Below are 21,985 nucleotides of genomic sequence, written 5' to 3'. Positions count from 1 at the left end.
ACTGGACACTTTTGGATTGTGTGAGGCCCACTGAATATCAGAGCGCTATGTCACAGGCTCGATGGCACAGGTGTGAAAACATTGACTACAGGATAAGGGAGATTTTGAATTTCTGCAGACACTAGTGGACACTGGACACTTTTGGATTGTGTGAGGCCCACTGAATATCAGAGCGCTATGTCACATGCTCGATGGCACAGGTGTGAAAACAGTGACTACAGGATAAGGGAGATTTTGAATTTCTGCAGACACTAGTGGTCACTGGACACTTTTGGATTGTGTGAGGCCCACTGAATATCAGAGCGCTATGTCACAGGCTCGATGGCACAGGTGTGAAAAAAGGGACTACAGGATAAGGGAGATTTTGAATTTCTGCAGACACTAGTGGACACTGGACACTTTTGGATTGTGTGAGGCCCACTGACTATCAGAGCGCTATGTCACAGGCTCGATGGCACAGGTGTGAAAACAGTGACTACAGGATAAGGGAGATTTTGAATTTCTGCACACACTAGTGGACACTGGACACTTTTGGATTGTGTGAGGCCCACTGAATATCAGAGCGCTATGTCACAGGCTCGATGGCACAGGTGTGAAAAAAGGGACTACAGGATAAGGGAGATTTTGAATTTCTGCAGACACTAGTGGACACTGGACACTTTTGGATTGTGTGAGGCCCACTGAATATCAGAGCGCTATGTAACAGGCTCGATGGCACAGGTGTGAAAAAAGGGACTACAGGATAAGGGAGATTTTGAATTTCTGCAGACACTAGTGGACACTGGACACTTTTGGATTGTGTGAGGCCCACTGAATATCAGAGCGCTATGTCACAGGCTCGATGGCACAGGTGTGAAAACAGTGACTACAGGATAAGGGAGATTTTGAATTTCTGCAGACACTAGTGGACACTGGACACTTTTGGATTGTGTGAGGCCCACTGAATATCAGAGCGCTATGTCACAGGCTCGATGGCACAGGTGTGAAAAAAGGGACTACAGGATAAGGGAGATTTTGAATCTCTGCAGACACTAGTGGACACTGGACACTTTTGGATTGTGTGAGGCCCACTGAATATCAGAGCGCTATGTCACAGGCTCGATGGCACAGGTGTGAAAAAAGGGACTACAGGATAAGGGAGATTTTGAATTTCTGCAGACACTAGTGGACACTGGACACTTTTGGATTGTGTGAGGCCCACTGAATATCAGAGCGCTATGTCACAGGCTCGATGGCACAGGTGTGAAAACAGTGACTACAGGATAAGGGAGATTTTGAATTTCTGCAGACACTAGTGGACACTGGACACTTTTGGATTGTGTGAGGCCCACTGAATATCAGAGCGCTATGTCACAGGCTCGATGGCACAGGTGTGAAAACATTGACTACAGGATAAGGGAGATTTTGAATTTCTGCAGACACTAGTGGACACTGGACACTTTTGGATTGTGTGAGGCCCACTGAATATCAGAGCGCTATGTCACAGGCTCGATGGCACAGGTGTGAAAACAGTGACTACAGGATAAGGGAGATTTTGAATTTCTGCAGATACTAGTGGACACTGGACACTTTTGGATTGTGTGAGGCCCACTGAATATCAGAGCGCTATGTCACAGGCTCGATGGCACAGGTGTGAAAAAAGGGACTACAGGATAAGGGAGATTTTGAATTTCTGCAGACACTAGTGGACACTGGACACTTTTGGATTGTGTGAGGCCCACTGAATTTCAGAGCGCTATGTCACAGGCTCGATGGCACAGGTGTGAAAACAGTGACTACAGGATAAGGGAGATTTTGAATTTCTGCAGACACTAGTGGACACTGGACACTTTTGGATTGTGTGAGGCCCACTGAATATCAGAGCGCTATGTCACAGGCTCGATGGCACAGGTGTGAAAAAAGGGACTACAGGATAAGGGAGATTTTGAATTTCTGCAGACACTAGTGGACACTGGACACTTTTGGATTGTGTGAGGCCCACTGAATATCAGAGCGCTATGTCACAGGCTCGATGGCACAGGTGTGAAAAAAGGGACTACAGGATAAGGGAGATTTTGAATTTCTGCAGACACTAGTGGACACTGGACACTTTTGGATTGTGTGAGGCCCACTGAATATCAGAGCGCTATGTCACAGGCTCGATGGCACAGGTGTGAAAACAGTGACTACAGGATAAGGGAGATTTTGAATTTCTGCAGACACTAGTGGACACTGGACACTTTTGGATTGTGTGAGGCCCACTGAATATCAGAGCGCTATGTCACAGGCTCGATGGCACAGGTGTGAAAAAAGGGACTACAGGATAAGGGAGATTTTGAATTTCTGCAGACACTAGTGGACACTGGACACTTTTGGATTGTGTGAGGCCCACTGAATATCAGAGCGCTATGTCACAGGCTTTATGGCACAGGTGTGAAAACAGTGACTACAGGATAAGGGAGATTTTGAATTTCTGCAGACACTAGTGGACACTGGACACTTTTGGATTGTGTGAGGCCCACTGACGCTGTATGGTGTGGAAAAAATGTACGCTCAGTACCTCAGCAGGACAAAAAAAAAAATTGGGATTGCGTTTAAAAAAGCAGTTTGCAGAGCAGTGGGTAAACAGCAATGCAGCTGTCAGGAAGCCTTAGAAGGCAGCCTAACAACCAACACCGCTGATCCACCACAATATAGCCTACCCTTGCACTGCACACACAGTGACTGGTGTGTTGTACAGGCAAAATCGCTAGCAGCAGAAGCAGTTTTTTTTTCTTCTTCCCTGCCTAACGCTCTCCCTACAGAATCAGCAACCTCTCCCTATGCTAAGATCGGCAGAAGTAAGATGGCGGTCGGCGTGCACGCCCTTTTATAACCCCTGTGACGCCCACCAAAGCTAGCCAATCACTTGCATGCCCTTCTGAAAGATGGTGGTGACCCCTGCCTATGTCATCACGTTGCCCACAGTGTCCGTGGATCCTGATTGGCTGAAAAAGAGCGCAAAACAAACTTTTGAAACGCGACTTTGGCGCGTAAGTCGCCGACCTCGTGGCCGACCTCATCCTAGGGTCGGGTTTCGTTTCATGAAACGCGACTTTGTCAAAAGTCGGCGACTTTTGAAATTTTTCGACCCATTTCGCTCAACTCTACTTTTTGTATTTAATATATGAAAAGGGTTTTTGTGGCACTATATAGAGTTGCTCTCTGTGGGCATTTGACTCATTAAATCATTGTAGGTTTCTGGTATCTGGGGTCGCCCAGAAAATATGTTCTTTTGAGATTTATGGTAATTTATAGATATGACATTCCTTGTTATATTAATTTTGTTGAACTATCTCTACTTATTATTCTTTATATATATATATTTACTGTGATGAAAGCACACCCTGTGTCACCAATACGTCACGATCCCACCACTGACACAGGTATGTCAGCGGACGGAGGGATGCGACGCACTGCCGGCACGTGGCTATCTCAGCACAGTGGGGGGCTTATCTTAGTTATCCCACCACTGGTACCATGTGACAAGCATATACAGAAAGCTAATCTTGCTCTAACAATTTATCGCAGGGGGTATTTTGGATGCCCCACCACTGCTAACAACTTTCCAAGAACTGTGGGGATTTATGTATATCCCACTTTCTCAGTTCCACTTTGGAACTCGCAGCTCTCCGGCGCCCCTCCTTACCCTCAGGTCAGTCAGGGAACTGCACCTAGGATAATTAGTCGCCGGATGGGCTGCTTGTTGTGCACGGGCAATTAGACTACTGCAGTAAGGGAATTATCTATGCTTTGGCCATCCTGACACTCATTCAGCATATAAGACCCTTCCGTACTGCCAACTAGCCCAACCAACCGGACACACCACGCTGCCACCAGCCACAATTCACTTAATCAACGAGTTAATTAAGAGGGTCCGTGGCAAACCCCCAAATTAGTAGCGATTATCTAAAAAAGGTGCATAGTTCGTTTCTTAGAGCTTGGAGACAAACTGATAATTTTTTCATTTATTCCCAAAAAGGTGGGCAGTGATTACACAGATAAAAGTTGTTACAAACTTGAGACATTAAATATGTACATTGCAAGTATAAAACAACAAGGATTAAAAAACAGAGTAACACTTACATGTGCTTAGTTGGCATTGGGCAGACCATGTGTGGCAAGAGGGATTGGCCGCTTAGCCAGACGTCCCCGGACATCTGCAGGTCTTTCTAGCATGGAATCTGCAGCTTCAACTCATGAATTCCAAGTAAGGGATATCTTATAGCCTAGGGTCGGTTACATCACGAAAGGGGCAGTCTGCAGAAGTTCAGTTTCTCCAAGTTGCCATTTAACTAAAAAAACTTATAATAACCATATCTTAATGAGGGAAGCTCATATAGACACACCGAGGGTCTCATTGGTTGTAGTTTATCGAATACAATAAAACAATATCAAACATGCCATAATTAAGATACTCCATTTGGGAGCAATCCATATCTCTGTTTCTGGAGGGGTTAGAGCCATGAGAATTAGGGATTAGAGAGTTCGTTTTGTGCCCTTCGCTGAAATGTAATTATTATATCTCTGCCGTGAGGGAGGTGCACGCTAGAGATTCTTTAATAGCTCTCATTGTTTTATTTCAGCCGCATGTCCCAGAACAAAAGACATCCTTTCACTTAGCTGTGCAGGGAGTGGGGAGGAGAAGGCTACGAGAGGAAATGGCCGGTGTCCTGTTACCAGCAGGCAGAGGGGGGAGGTAAGGGGGAAAGCTGCAGCTATGAGACAAGATTTTCTCCTAGAATGGAGGATTCTGGAAGGTTCCAGCAAGATCAAAGGTTACTTAACATACATATCTTGCAGTACATTACATTTACTTTTTATTTTTTTATTTATATCTGTGTATATTATATTTCTTTATTATTATTTTCCTATTATTTATTGTTATATTTTTTTTTACAATTTTCTTTTTCACTACCGTATATACTCGAATATAAGCCGAGATTTTAAGCTCATTTTTTTGGGCTGAAAGTCCCCCTCTCGGCTTATATTCAAGTCATATACACCAGGGGGTCGGAGGGGGAGGGGGTTTGGTGGTGTCAGGTCATACTTACCTGTCCTGGGACGGTCTCTGCAGCCCCCAGGTTCTCTGCGATCTCCCTTCCTTCCTTCAGCGGTCACATGGTACCGCTTATTACACTCATGAATATGCGCATATTCATGAGTGTGTAATGAGCGGTACCATGTGACCGCTGAGGGCAGGAAGGGAGACCGAGGAGAAGCTGGGGGCTGCAGAGACCATGCCAGGGTGGGTAAGTATAGGGATACTCACCTGTCCGGGGTCCATCGCTGCTTGCTGCTGTCTGGCACATTATCTGTCAGTGATGTTCAGACAGCAGAGGGTGTGGTGATGTGGTTAGTGCGCGCCGTGCCCCCTGCAGTCTGAATGTCACTGACAGATGACGTGCCAGACAGCAGCAAGCAGCAATGGACCGGGGGGCATGTGAATATCTCAGGTGCCAGCAGTGACACCGGCACCTGGCCCCAGCAATGGAGAGGTGAGTATGTAATTTTTTTATTTTTAAATGCAGCAGTGGCAACACATGGGGGCATAATCAATGGAGCATCTTATGGGGGCAGCATATGGGGGCATAATCTATGAAGCATCTTATGGGGGAAGCATATTGGGGTATAATCTATGGAGCATCTTATAGGAGAAGCATATAGGGGCATAATCTATGGAGCATCTTATAGGGGCAGCATATAGGGGCATAATCTATGGAGCATTTTATGGGGGCAGCATATAGGGGTATAATCTATGGAGCATCTTATGGGGGCAGCATATTGGGGCATAATCTATGGAGCATCTTATGGTGGCAGCATATGGGGGAATAATCTATGGAGCATCTTATAGGGGCAGCATATGGGGGCATAATCTATGGAGCATCTTATGGGGCAGCATATTGGGGCAAAATCTATGGAGCATCTTATAGGGACAGCATATGGGGGCATAATCTATGGAGCATCTTATGGGGGCAGCATATGGGGGCATAATCTATGGAGCATCTTATGGGGGTAGCATATGGGGGCATAATCTATGGAGCATCTTATGGGGGCAGCATTTGGGGCCTATTCCATGGAGCATCTTATGGGGCATAATCTATGGAACATCTTATGGGGCCATAACCTTTATGGAGCATTATATGGGGCATATTATTCTATGGAGCATTTATGGGGCCATCATGAACTGTATGGAGCATTATGTGGGGCTCCTTATTCAATATGGATAGTCAATAACATTTAACCTACTGATGTCTCAATTAGTTTTACTTTTATTGGTATCTATTTTTATTTTTTAAATTTACCAGGAGCTGCTGCATTTTCCACCCTAGGCTTATGCTCGAGTCAATACGTTTTCCCAGTTTTTTGTGGCAAAATTAGGGGGGATCGGCTTGTACTCGGGTCGGCTTATACTCGAGTATATACGGTATGTATTCACTATTATGCATTACCGTATATTAATTTGTATTTCTTAATACTATTAATGAATAACAATGATATTGTTATATTCCCTTGATTCTATATACGCAATTTGAGTAATTATATTAATTATAATATCCCTTATCAGTTTATATAATTCCCGCCCCCTTTTTTTCTCCTGCCCTTCTACTTATTAAGTGTACTCCTTCACATTGTGCTCGATCGCTATACTGATGATGTGTCCCTGGGTGGTGCGTGTGCACAGCCTGTGTCTCGGAGCCCTGGTGTGTCGTGTCTCTGCTGCCTTGGTAACGCCGGACCCACAAAGCTGTGCATTCCGGCCGTGTGACGCGGCACCACGTGACTTCTGGGACCTCCTGGCGGCGCATTCGCCATACACACCGGGGCCTCAGTCATCATCAATTGGCGCTGATATAAATATGTGGCTATTTTATACTGCTCCACTCCCCCTGACAAAGGAAAAAGTCTATCCGAAACGCATGTCGGGGTACATGTGTGCCCAGGACAGCTACCCCTGAAAGGTATTGCGTTATACATATAAATATATCCTCAGGTCCTTTTGCACGTTGCACTTTATTCTTATGGCAAATCTTGTGTATTAATTTTCTATTGTTTCACTCTTTGTGCCTATTTAATCAGGTGTTTCAAGCCTTTTGCTGCACGTTGCACTTTTTGTATACTGGCAATTTTCTGACTATGGATTTTTTCACCTATTATAATTATATTTTTTTGCACTTTAATTGCACTTTTTTTTACCTGAAGCTATCTATATGAACCCTATTACCTTTTAGGTATGCTATACATATTTATATATTATATTTTATATTTTATATTTTATATGATCTTATGTCGGTCCTGCATGTGCACATTTTTGTTTTTTATTAATTTTACTTCTATTGCCATTATATATTTTTTGAATAATTAAAAATAAATATTGATTGATACCTAAACTCCCTGATTCGATAGCTCAGTTTTTTGCTGTATCTTGGCTTGGGTTTTCTCTTCTATATACTAAGTGGTCTTCACTTACTTTATCCACTATACACTGGGTGAGCTTGATTTTAATATGGTATAATATTTTATATTTTTTAATATCTAGATACAATTAACATATGTGTGTACGTATATATATACATATATATATATATATATATATATATATATATATATACATGTTCTATTGCTCCCTTAGTGTGGTGTGATATTTATTCTAATAATTTTTACCAGTAAACGGGTATCAATAACTTTGTTAACACACTCTACCAAAATTTAAATGGAGGCCAGAAATGACAGAATTTTGAGTGCAATTATATGTGACCCATGTGACTGACGAACCACAGTTTTAAATAGAAGGATTTTTAGCGCTGTAATATGGAAAGGATCTGGCTGTATTCTGCAGTGCCAACAAACAAATGGAGCAGAAGAACGGTGTTCTCTGGACTGCTTTTTAATCAAATAATCAGGATTAAGATCCAAAAAATAATTCCTGGCCCCTAATACCTGGGGCTATGACTAGAAATATCTGTAAAAGCAGCAGCAGCAACAGACAGAACTGGAATGGACTCTATTGCTATATGCACTGCAGTCTGCCACATACACTGCCTGCCTGCTTAGCCATGATATCTATGCAGCTTTTTCAGTCCTCAGAAGGACTTTTGGTTGAGATGGATATATGCAGAATATATGGTATACCCATGCTAAGCAAGAACCAAGCAAATCTCTCCCTAGCTCAGCAGCAACTCTCCCTACATTGCCTGATTCCAGAGTAGACTGTGATGAGCATGGCTGCGCCAGGTCTGATATAGACCTGATGACACTGTGTGGCCAGCCAATCACTAATGTCTAGTGTTGAGCATTCCGATACCGCAAGTATCGGGTATCGGCCGATACTTGCTGTATCGGAATTCCGATACCGACTTCCGATATTTTTTCAATATCGGAATTCGGCATCGGAATCGGAAGTTCAGTTGATTGACAGCCTGACGTCATCATGATGCGCGGTGTGTGCGCATCATGATGCGCCGTCATTTCGGGCCTTCCGGGGGTCTCTGCCGGCCTGCCGGGGGGCTGTGCCGGCCTGCCGGGGGGGCTGTGTGGACTGCCCGGGGTCTGTACCGGCCTGCCGGGGGGCTGTGCCGGCCTGCCGGTGGTCTGTGCACCCTGTGGGGGTCTGTACCGGCCTGCCGGGGGGCTGTGCCGGCCTGCCGGTGGTCTGTGCACCCTGTGGGGGTCTGTACCGGCCTGCCGGGGGGCTGTGCCGGCCTGCCGGTGGTCTGTGCACCCTGTGGGGGTCTGTACCGGCCTGCCGGGGGGCTGTGCCGGCCTGCCGGGGGGCTGTGCTGATGTCCGGGGGTCTGTGCAAGCATCGTCCGATGGGACTACAAGTCCCATCTGGCGATGCCTGCTACCATGACAGTGATTGACACATTAGCCAATGATGGGACAGTAGTAGTCCCATCATCCGGCTAATGTGTTAAATGTTAAAAAAAAAAAAATACTACATACATACTACATGCATGCTACATACATACTACATGCTACATACATACTACATACATACTACATACATGCTACATACATGCTACATACATGCTGCATGCTACATACATACTACATACATACTACATACATACTACATGCATGCTACATGCATGCTACATACATACATGCATGCTACATACATACTACATGCATGCTACATACATACTACATGCATGCTACATACATACTACATGCATGCTACATACATACTACATGCTACATACATACCACATACATACTACATACATACTACATACTACATATATACTACATGCATGCTACATACATACTACATGCTACATACATACCACATACATGCTACATACATACTACATATATACTACATACATACTACATACATACTACATACATACTACATACTACATATATACTACATGCATGCTACATACATACTACATATATACTACATGCATGCTACATACATACTGCATGCTACATGCATGCTACATACATACTACATACATACTACATGCTACATACATACCACATATATACTACATACATACAATACATTCATACAATACATACATAGACATACAGTACATATAACATAGAGTAACATACTTACCAATACTTGTCACATTGTTCCCCGAAGCCATTGTCTTTTCCGGAATAAATATTAACATAACAAACCACAAAAATACTCACCCACGATCCGAAGCAGTCCACGAGTGTGTCCCACGACGATCTTGGGTAGAGAACGGCAGCATCAGATGATGCTGCCGTTCTCTACGGGCTGCAGGAATCCAATGACGGAAGGTAGGTATCCTTCCGCACTGTATTCCTCCGCCACTTAAAAAAAAAAAAGTCCCTAGTCTCACTTTATGCCATTGCTGTGTGGGAATTTCCCACACAGCAATGGCATAAAGTGAGACTAGGGACTTTTTTTTTTTTTAAGTGGCGGAGGAATACAGTGCGGAAGGATACCTACCTTCCGTCATTGGATTCCTGCAGCCCGTAGAGAACGGCAGCATCAGCTGATGCTGCCGTTCTCTACCCAAGATCGTCGTGGGACACACTCGTGGACTGCTTCGGATCGTGGGTGAGTATTTTTGTGGTTTGTTATGTTAATATTTATTCCGGAAAAGACAATGGCTTCGGGGAACAATGTGACAAGTATTGGTAAGTATGTTACTCTATGTTATATGTACTGTATGTCTATGTATGTATTGTATGAATGTATTGTATGTATGTAGTATATATGTGGTATGTATGTAGCATGTAGTATGTATGTAGTATGTATGTAGCATGCATGTAGCATGCAGTATGTATGTAGCATGCATGTAGTATATATGTAGTATGTATGTAGCATGCATGTAGTATATATGTATGAATGTATGTAGCATGTAGTATGTATGTAGTATGTATGTGGTATGTATGTAGCATGTAGTATGTATGTAGTATGTATGTAGCATGCATGTAGTATGTATGTAGTATGTATGTAGTATATATGTAGTATGTATGTAGCATGTAGTATGTATGTAGCATGCATGTAGTATATATGTAGTATATATGTAGCATGTAGCATGTATGTAGTATGTATGTGGTATGTATGTAGCATGTAGTATGTATGTAGCATGCATGTAGTATATATGTAGTATGTATGTAGCATGTAGTATGTATGTAGTATGTATGTAGTATGTATGTAGTATATATGTAGTATGTATGTAGCATGTAGTATGTATGTAGCATGCATGTAGTATATATGTAGCATGTATGTAGTATGTATGTGGTATGTATGTAGCATGTAGTATGTATGTAGCATGCATGTAGTATATACGTAGTATGTATGTAGCATGTAGTATGTATGTAGCATGCATGTAGTATATATGTAGTATGTATGTAGCATGTAGTATGTATGTAGCATGCATGTAGTATATATGTAGTATGTATGTAGCATGTAGTATGTATGTAGCATGCATGTAGTATATATGTAGTATGTAGCATGTAGTATGTATGTAGCATGCATGTAGTATATATGTAGTATGTAGCATGTAGTATGTATGTAGCATGCATGTAGCATGTACTATGTATGTAGCATGCATGTAGTATATATGTGTTATGTATGTAGCATGTAGCATGCATGTAGCATGCATGTAGTATGTATGTAGTATGTATGTAGTATATATGTGGTTTGTATGTAGCATGTAGTATGTATGTAGCATGTAGTATGTATGTAGCATGCAGTATGTATGTAGCATGCATGTAGTATATATGTAGTATGTATGTAGTATATATGTAGTATGTATGTTGCATGTAGTATTTATGTAGTATGAATGTAGCATGTATGTAGCATGTATGTAGTATGTAGTATGAATGTAGCATGTATGTAGTATGCATGTTGTATGTATGTAGCATGTAATTTTTTTTTTTTTTTTTTACATTCAACACATTAGCCGGATGATAGGACTATTACTGTCCCATCATTGGCTAATGTGTCAATCACTGTCATGGTAGCAGGCATCGCCCGATGGGACTTGTAGTCCCATCGGACGATGCCTGCACAGACCCCCGAAGCCTGCACAGACCACCGGCAGGCCGGCACAGCCCCCCGGCAGGCCGGCACAGCCCCCCGGAGCCTGCACAGACCACCGGCAGGCCGGCACAGCCCCCCGGCAGGCCAGCACAGCCCCCCGGCAGGCCAGCACAGCCCCCCGGAGCCTGCACAGCTCCCCGGCAGGCTGGCACAGCCCCCCGGCAGGCCGGCACAGCCCCCCGGCAGGCCGGCACAGCCCACCGGAGCCTGCACAGACCACCGGCAGGCCGGCACAGCCCCCCGGCAGGCCGGCACAGACCACCGGAGCCTGCACAGACCCCCTGGCAGGCCGGCACAGCCCCCCGAAAGGCCCGTACAGACCCCAGAGAGGCTGTACAAGGGCAGGAAAGGGTTTTTCTTATTCCGATACCGGAAGTCCCATAGACTTGAATGGGACTTCCGGTATCGGAATCGGCGATACCGATACTTTTTTAAAGATCGGCCGATACCATCCGATACGATACTTTGAAGTATCGGACGGTATCGCTCAACTCTACTAATGTCACAACCAACATGGCTGCAGCATTAGAGTGTGTGGCAGACAATCCCTGCATGCTCATTGGCTCTCTAAAGAGCGCCAAACATTCAGGGCGGGGACCCGAGCTCCCGCCGAGCAACCCGGGAAATACATGACGAGCTCTGAACATCTCGAATAGTGAGATGCTCAGGTGAGTACAGAGTAGTGGCGAGCATGCTCACTCATCACTATGGACAACCATCTGCTTTGCATAAGCTTTAACGATTAAGAAACCACAGATTTTCTTGTAAATATGCCACTTCCACCACCCCAACATTTTTTTTAAGTTTGAAAAAAAAGGCTGACTCTTCAGGTATTTCAAAATATCAAATGGAAGAACTTTTTCTGGTAGTATATTCCTTAGCCCCCAATGTGCTGTTTTTAGGGGATTTTGTGGCAGAACAGAGACAAGTGTCATTGTCAGATTGGAAATTTTGCCATCTACAACATTAACTGTTATGGCAATGGAAGAGGTAGACTAAGCAGAACTCTGAGTCCAGCTGATGGGGTCACTGTTAAGGGCATGTCACACTAAGAGATATCGCTAGCAATATCGCTATAACTAGTGACGTTATAGCGATATTGCTAGCGATATCTCTGTGTCTGATACTTACCTACGACCGGCTCCCCCGCTGGTTATCGCTGATCGCGCGAGAACGTTCAGGACTGTTTCTCGTCGTCAGCTTCCTGTGGCGCTTCCTGCTGTGAGGACGAGCGACGCGTGGAGCCGGGCGGGAGGACGCAGGATCGCCTGGTGTGACAGGTAAGTAGCGTCCCCAGCGATGTCGCTGGTGAGATCTGCCTATGTGGCAGCTCACTAGCGACCACTTAGCGATGTACCAGCGATCCTGACCGCGTCATATCGCTGGTCGGGATCGCTGGTACATCGCTAAGTGTGACAGTACCTTTAGAGTCTACCTCATTCTGATGTGATTGAGATGAGGGATGGGATGTATACTCCACTATGCCCTCTCTTTCCTCAGCACTAAAATGTGCTTGCCAGAGGCAAAAAAGGCTAAATGTGACTTGCATTTGGTACTACCACAGTCTTATTTTACTATCATTCTGCCACGTCCATCTCCCATGACATGTCTGGTTTTAACACTCAATACATTCATATAAAAAAGTATAACATTTAATTTGCTTTCAAACTTTGCTAATAACCTTCGCCAATTTTTATTTTAAAATTCTCCCACTATAGTAAAATAGGTAACTCTAAATAAAGAGGTGGCTATGTAGGTACACAAACAAAACGTAATTTGCATCAACAACCAGCAGCATTGTTGTGGCACCTCTGATTCTTAAATGTGACTAGTCAAAGAGTTGCAAAATTGTAACTTCTTATTAACTTAACTGACCACTGTATTCAGAAGGTATGTGTATGCATCTAACATTAGACTGCTGGAGCAATCAAGTGAAGTCTTATTTTAAACAATGCAAACACTTTTTGCTGGTAAACACTTGTGTTAAAGTTTCAGGATTAGGGGGATTTCTCTTTCACCCCTTAACCCACGGAGGTATTTTCGTTTTTTCTCCCCTTCTTCCCAGAGCCATGATTTTTTTTATTTTTCAGTCAATATGGCCATGTGAGGGATTGTTTTTTTTTTGCGAGACAAGTTGTGCTTTTGAAAGACACCAATGCTTTTAACATATTGTGTACTGGAAAACGGGAAAAAAATTCCAAGTGCGGTGAAATTGCAAAAAAGTGCAATCCCACAGTTGTTTTTTGGAGCTTCTTTACCATGTTCACTAAATGAGAAAACGGACCTGCCATTATGATTCTCCAGTTCATAGACACCAAACATGTCTAGGTTCGTTTTTATCTAAGTGGTGAAATAAAATTTCAAATTTTGTTAAAAAAAAATCGCTCCATTTTTCGATACCCATAGTGTCTAATTTTTTCATGATCTCGGGTTGGGTGTGGGCTTATTTTTTTTGCACCGAGATGACGTTTTTAATGATACCATTTTGGTGCAGATACATTCTTTTGATCACCCATTATTGCATATTAATGCAATGTTGCGGCTGCCAAAAAAAAAAAGTAATTCTGGCATTTTGACTTTTTTTCTTGTTATACCTTTTAGCATCCTTCCCAGTGCAGGGCTTTTCACCAGTCAGGCAGGAGTTAGGCATCCTAGGGACACTTAGGGCAGACGTGGTGATGTTAGATCTGTCTAGTGGGTTCCCTTCCCCTTATCCCTTCGTGTTGCACTTAGTCTATCCTACGCTGTGCATGACAGGTCTCAAAAATATGTAGTCAAAAATATGTTGTCAACAGACTAATGCAATCCGATAAAAAATCAGATTGCACTGGGACCAATGTTATTCAGTGGGTTATATCTTATCTGCGATTTTTTTCTCAGCTGAAATCAGACTGAGAAAAAAATCGTAGCATGCAGCGATTTGCTGCGTATCTCGGACGAGACTCGCCAATGCAAGTCAATGGAAGCGAGAGAAAAAAAATTGCTGAAATGCTGCTCAAAAAAATAAAGGGAACACATCTTAGTACATTGTGTTATTTAAGTGTTCCCTTTATTTTTTTGAGCAGTATATATATATATATATATATATATATATATTTCATGGGATATTAATTTTAATTTACAATAATCATTTTTATGTTTTATTGCTCTCAATGCATTACATGTGTAATGAATAAAGATTTGCAACTGGAATTTGACATTCAGTGATATCTAGGATGTGTTACCTTTATTTTTTTGAGCAGTACATATGTATATTTCATAGAGAGATAGATAGAAGAAAAGCCATTAATACATTTGCCGGCTTCTGTAAAATCACTGCAGGAGCCGACAGGATAGAAGAGATGGTTTACATACAATAAAGACAAATGTATTAAGTAGATATATAGATATATAGATGTCAGTGACAAATACAATTAGTCAAATATATGTGCAAATTACTGGACATGTATTTAATGAATAAAAGATTGTGTAAATGACAGAGAATTACTATATGTAAAAGCTCATGTTAAAATCGCATTGCAATCGGATAGCAATCGCAATGCAATCGGATGTAATTCGGATGCTAGTTGTAAAAATCGCATTGTACTCGCATGACTCTCGCATGACAATCGTCCATTTTTTTTCTCACATATGGTTATGAGTCCTAATAGTGCAAGTGACCTCAACCTACCAGGTTAGGTATAAATGGAAGCACCAGTAGTGTTGGAGGGATTCACAATGCAGTGAGCACATTTTCTATGACACAGCCTTTGAATGAGGAATTTGATTTAGTAGAAAAATTAGCAATGAGGTGTTTACTACTGCCTCTCATTGCCTTATTTACAGAGTGTAAGGCTGTTGTCAAAGTGCTGTTACTGCAGTATATCAGTTCAGTCATGTCCTATGACTTGAAAATCATACAGTATTGTATTGTCATTGTACTGTTATACTGCTGAGCAATAAGGTTTACTGCTTTTAGAAGTTTGTCCTCCCTCTCTCACTATAACCCAGCTCTGATGTAAGTAACTCCCTCCCTTCTTCCTCAAATAAGTACTGTATATACCCAAGTATAAGCCGAGGCACCTCATTTTGCCATGGAAAACTGAGTAAGCTTATTGATTCAAGTATAAGCCAGGTATTCATTGTCCCCTCATCCCTGTCCTGGTATGCATGACTCCCCTGTCCCTGTCCTGGTATGCATGACTCCCATGTCCCTGTCCTGGTATGCATGGCTCCCCCATTGCTGTCCTGGTATGCATGGGTCCCCGGTCCCTGTCCTGGTATGCATGGCTCCCTGGTCCTTGCCCTGCTATGCATGGCTCCTCAGTCCCTTTCCTGCTATGCATGGCTCCTCGGTCCCTGTCCTGGTATGTATGGCTCCTTATCCCCTATCCTACTCACCCACCAGCGTGTCCTCGGAGCATCTCTGTGGTTCCAGCGTATTTGCAGCATCTCCATGGTTCCGGCTTCCAGCAGCTCTTCCGGTGCAATCACGTGGCACTGCTCATTAAAGTAATGAATATGCGCTCCACGCCTATGGGAGACGCTGGGACCACCAAGACACTCCTAGGGCACGCTGGTTGTTGAGTAGGATGTCTTCTGGATGCCGGCGGCTGTCACTATGCACTGCTATAAGAGAAATTAATATTTATTTCTCTTTAGCAGCGGGTACAGTTACAGCTGCTGGCTCTTGCCTCCTGTGACCAGCTGCTCCACCGCTCGCCCTCCCCCGGCGGCTTTCTGGACAAGTGACTCGTGAATAAGCCGAGGTGGGTGTTTTCAGTGCAAAAAAAATTGTGCTGAAAACCTTGGCTTATACATATATACGGTATGTCAGCCATGTTGCCAGTTCATATTAAAACACCCCTGGTTCAGAATTGTCTTTTTACCCACCACAAATGTGCATAATTACAAGAATTCAGCTTGAAAATAAAATTTCTTCTGGATGGAACCTTCATACGTGCCTCTGCAGTCCAGTCATGCTATGTGATAAAATAATTTGGTGTAAGTACTGATTCATACAGACACCCACAGAAATGGTGTCTCAAGAGCCCCACACTCCCAGCCTAGCTATGGAGTCAGAATAAGTCACATTGACTGACTATACAAGTACAGAAAATCAAAAGATCATGTGAAACTTAGTCTCAGCTTATAAATACTGATTCAATCACTCCCATTTTCAATAAACTTTAGCACTGCAGGCAGGGGGCCCCCTGTGTCTGCAGCCCCTTTATGAAGTGCTCGGGGGGGTACAGCATTACTTAAAGTGAAGAACGCTGTGTATCCTCTGCAGTCCTTGATCGTTTCCCCCAAACCCCCTCAATTACGAAGCTGATGTTGGTTTCTTATTCGACCAGTTTCTTACTGAGAGGGAGATGGGGACAGGCGCAGAGATCCTCACTGCGCAGGCGCCAGATTCCCTGATCCACAGTGTGAATACAGCATAAACACATTGCGGAATGGGATCTGCAGCCTTCGCTACATGCAGGCGCGATATCCTTACATCAACTGATGTAAGGTCCCGGGCATGCATGATTGCAGAGCGCAAGCGCCGGTGACGTCACAAAAAAGAAAGGAGGCGGCGCACGGAGCCCAGAGGGGGATGATGGACGGCTGCAAAGCGGTTGAGTCATGGGTAGAAAATATACCTCCCTGAATCAATAGAGGTATGGCGGGAATTTTATAAAAGTGATTATTTCAGCGTTCATAGGGATAATAAACATAAGAGTCACCTTCACAGAATGCAGCCTTAGTGCTACTGATGGTGGCTCTTTTACTTTAATAGGCCCTGGGGGGTTGAGGCTGTGTGCCCATGTTGCGTTTTTTTAAGCGTTTCCGCAGCGTTTGTGCCGGCTCAGACGCTGCAGAAACGCTTAAAAGAAGCTTCACATTAATTTGCTTGCATTTTTGGCTTTTTGTGCCAATGCATGCGTTTTTAATCGCTCAGGAATTGCTTAGCAGCTAAAAACGCAGCATGCTATTAATTTCTGCATTGCTGAGCGTTTTTAGCCTTTTCCAATGTTCCCAGAAAACGTGCTGAAAAAAGGCTTAAAAAATGCGCGTCTTTTGTGCAAAAAACGCACCTGAAACGCGCGGAAATAAAACACGCGTTTTCTGGGAAGGGGATCAGTTTCCTGAGCATTTAAAAACGCTAACATGGGCACATAGCCTGACAGTTTCCCTTTAAATTCACAGGGACCTGTAAATTTAAAGAAATTTGACTTTAAGTCAATAGTCCACTAATTGATCCACTCACCTCTAGTTAATGGGTCTGTGAAGAAAAGAAAGAAGCAAATATATGGGTAACTCAGCCACGAATGATGACCAAACCTTGTCCATTGTACTACAGATTGTGTACTATGCAGCGGGCTTCATGTCAAGAACTATTTTCCTGTGATGCTAGAAAAACCAACAACATCTTGTCACAAGTGAGCTTAAGTAATTTTGTGAATACTCCTACAAGCAAATTACACACATGTGACTGGGACGGGGAGTCAAGGAAACATTTCTCTTATGCACTACATTGTTCAACAATAGTAAAGTAATTTAAATCTGAGAGAATCCCACGAGGACTACGTGTCAATCTACGTCCCACTCTCTTTGCAGACAGTAAGGAGTTTTGCACCAAATTCAAAAGCATCCTTAGCAAAAGCACATTGGATCTATTGCTTCATAACATGGAATACCTGCAAAAAGATATCTCTGAAATCATAAATAAAATCCAGTGAATTGAAGAACAATTGACAGCAACATAAACCCACAGAACTCAACAAGTTAAAACTATGCTCCAGAAATCATCTGCTGATTATTGTAAAACAGCCTAAAATATTAAAGAAGCACTCCCATCAAAAAATGTATCCTTTTAATATATTGCAGTCATCATATTATATAGCGTTGTGAACTTACAATTGCTCATTTTGCCCTTCTACCCAATTAATTCTTCTCTTTTCCATTAGGTCTATGTCATCAGGTGATTAAAAACTGCCTAGCTGAATCTTTCGAAGCTCTAAGCAGAAACAGGACAGCAATTTTCCCTGTATAAGTCAGAAGTCACAGCAAAAGTCAATGGCAAAGGGGGAGGAGGAAGCAGCTGGATCACTAGTTGAAGAGGGAAAAGATATCTGCAGGGAATAGAGACTTTCTGTTTCTATATAGAGCAGAGAAAAGAGAAGAATTAACTGGGTAGAAAGGCAAAATAAGCAATTGTAAATACACAGTGCTATGTAATATGATGATTGCAATATATTAACCCCTTCATGACAGGAGGTATTTTCGGTTTTGCGTTTTCGTTTTCTGCTCCCCTTATTGCCAAAGTCATAACTTTTTTATTTTCCGTCAATATAGCCATAGCCATATGAGGGCTTGTTTTTTGCGGGACAAGTTGTACTTTTGAACAACACCATTGGTTTTAACATATCACGTACTGGAAAACAGAACTTTGTTAAATAAAATTGCGCCATTTTCCGATACGCATAGCGTCTCTATTTTTTGTGATCTCAGGTTGAGTAAGGGCTTAATTTTTGCACGCCGAGCTGACATTTTTAATGATAGCATTTTGGTGCAGGTATGGTCTTTTGATTGCATTTTAATGCAATGTTGCGATGACCAAGAAAACGTAATTCTGGTGTTTAGACTTTTTTTCTCTCTACGCTGTTTAGCGATTAGGTTAATCCTTTTTTTATTGATAGATCGGGCGATTCTGAATGCAATGATACCAAATATGTGTATGTTTGATTTTTTTTTATTGCCGCTGACAGCGACATTTAATGGCTTAATAGGTGGATTGTGATTCCATCCATAGCTGTTCTGGGCACATCAGAAGGATGGAAGTGCTTCTTTAAAAAGGAATACCTTTTCAGAGACAGAATAATATCCAAATTAAGACTACAATGGATCACATAGTGGTCCATTCTCTCAAGACATAGGTTCCGCAATCTCTGACAGTTGCTATCCATCAACAGCCCATCATTTTTTCTTTAATGACGCAGACAAATAGAAGGCCAAAGACCACGCTCTGCTGAAGCTCATCTGTTTAGGTGATAAAGCTCACAACGCAGCCAAGCTGTTGGAATGGGATAAAGCAACAGACCGATCAGTGGCTCTTTCTGCTAAACCTCCATCCTGGTCTGGTTGTGTGCGATAATGGATGGAACTTGGTGGTGGCTTTAAAGTTCGGCAAGCTAGTCCACGCTCCGTGCTGAACTTGGTTATACAGTGTTTTTTAAAAACATACCCTGACTTGCCTGACCTACTTGCCAAGGCACACCGTGTCGGCGCACATTTCCGAAAGTTATCTCAGGCTTTCGCAGGAATAGCTTCACTGCAGCAATGCTTTAATTTGCCTAGTTACACACCAATTTGTGACCTGCATACATGCTGGAATTCAAACTTCCAGATGTTGGCAAGGCTTATTGAGTAGTAGAGGGCAGTCTCTGAATTCCAGCTTCTCAATGACCATCAGAATAACACTCAGCCCTACACACACAACTGCCGAGTGGGTGTAGATGGCTGACCTATGTGATGTTCTCCAAAACATTGAGTAATGCACCAAGATGGTGAGCGCTGATTACACTATTATGAGCCTAACCATCCCGCTGCTCTGTCTATTAAAACATTCCCTGCAGAATCTCAAAGAGGAAGCTTTGAATGCTTAGCAGGAAGCTATGTAGCAAGATTGTACAGTGGCCACACAGTCTAGCCTCACACAGTATTCTCAGGTCACACTGTGTGATGAGGAGGAACAGGAGAAGGAGGATGAGGAGGAGGAACAGTATTTTTTGCTCTGCGCTACAGAGGGGACTCCCAATACCAGCTTAATGTCTGTCCAGCACCGATGGCCTGAAGAGGAGGAGGAGGCTATGTATTGTGAGGAGGGGAGGATGGTTAGCGTTCTTCCTGCTGAGGACACTGAACGCTTCACTTTTTGTAGTCTGCCACACATGGCAGAATTCAAGTCCCGATCCCAAGACCTTTGCATGAAAAACATTTTGTCCACCATGAAATACTGGCTAGGCACCTTTTTTGACCCACAGTACAAGGAGAAATTTTCTTCTCTGATGTTGGAGGCAGACATGCTATTTTCAGTGCATGCATGCCAGATGGCCATAATGGAAGACTTGATCAAAAGATTATCCACAGACCACGTTGGTGACAGATGTACCGACTCATTTCACCCACGAAGAATAGGTGCAACTCGTGAGGGGGGAATGTCCACCAACTATGCCATTTTCATGAGAATGTCCCATCAGCAAGGGCTATCTGTGAGTGTAACTATGACGAGGAGGGAGAAGTTGACCAAGATGGTGAAGGACTACTTAACACGGTGTAACGCAGTCTGTTAATGCTGCCATTGACCCCCATTATGTGACGCATTCATTGACGGAGCCCCGGACGCGTGCTGCAGTATCTGAGGCTCCGGCACCGCTAGCGCTGATGAATCATCAGTGCTAGTGGTATAGCGTAACGCATATCGCGTTATGCTATAGCGTTAACGCAGCCCGTCAATGCTATGCGTTGAACGGGCTGTGTTAACGCAATGTTAATCTGGCCTAAGTGAACATACCAGCGTCCTTCCTGATTCTTCAGTGCCCTTTAACTATTGGTTGTCCAAGCGGTGCACTTGGCCCGACCTCTCCTTGCATGCCTTGGAGGTGCTGCTATACCCTACTGCGAGTGTATAATCTAAGCAGGTTTTTAGTTTGACAGGTGCAATCATAACGGATAGGCGCACATGCCTGTCAATGGAAAATGTAGACAGGCTGACTCTTAAAATTGAACAAGGGTTAGATTTTCTTCGACTTTGTAAGCCCTATGGATGACAGCAGTGTTATGTAAATGCAGGCCAAATTTTTTGGGAAGTTGTCTTCATGTCCATCTTTTACCATCCAAAATCGTTTTGTTCAGGAAACCACCTCCTCTTCCTGCAACAAGTACTTAGTGTTCATCTATGTATGCCCCACATGGGTATTGTTTTGTAATTTTTGAAACCTTTTCATGTTGTGCAATGGTGAAACTTATACTATCTCTTGTAATAACTGCTAAGTGTATTTTGATTGATGTCCCCATCACGGCATCTTTCATCTGGTCCTGCACATTGTGCAATGGTGAAACTTGTAGTCTCTATCTCTACCGCCTGTAATAACTGCTAAATGTATTGTGAGGTTCCCATCACGGTCTCTTTCAGCGTGTATGATATAGACCCCTTGGGATAACTTTTGGAATCCTTTATACATTGTGCATTGCTCAAATGTCTACTCTCAATCTGTGAGGGACCAAGGTATCCTGGTCGGCGATAGGTTGAAAGAACCTGTAAAGGGAACGTCAGGAGAGTTCAGGGCACTTCCTTAGGAGAGTGCAGGAGGTGTCCAGTTCCCAGGTCCCTATTGCAGGGCCCACCATTGTAATTGTGTCCCCGGTGTCCCCTTGTTTGTCTTTGCTGGTTTTGTGACC

The 21,985-nt window shown here is 43.3% G+C and overlaps 1 long non-coding RNA gene across 1 annotated transcript in view; it reads right to left on the bottom strand.

Annotated features, from left to right (window-relative positions):
* LOC141092043 (uncharacterized) overlaps positions 1-21,985 on the bottom strand; it is a 564,362-nt gene that overhangs the window by 489,512 nt on the left and 52,865 nt on the right. Inside the window, exon 2 of the long non-coding RNA XR_012232671.1 lies at positions 17,793-17,935. This is a non-coding gene — a long non-coding RNA (uncharacterized lncRNA). The remainder of the gene's footprint in view (positions 1-17,792; positions 17,936-21,985) is intronic.

The sequence above is a fragment of the Dendrobates tinctorius genome, unplaced genomic scaffold (assembly GCF_039654945.1).
Source record: "Dendrobates tinctorius isolate UK_male_01 unplaced genomic scaffold, ASM3965494v1 ptg000057l, whole genome shotgun sequence".
Taxonomy (NCBI): domain Eukaryota; kingdom Metazoa; phylum Chordata; class Amphibia; order Anura; family Dendrobatidae; genus Dendrobates; species Dendrobates tinctorius.
Note: the sequence above shows the minus strand (reverse complement) of the source record. Positions and strands in the feature narration are given on the sequence as shown.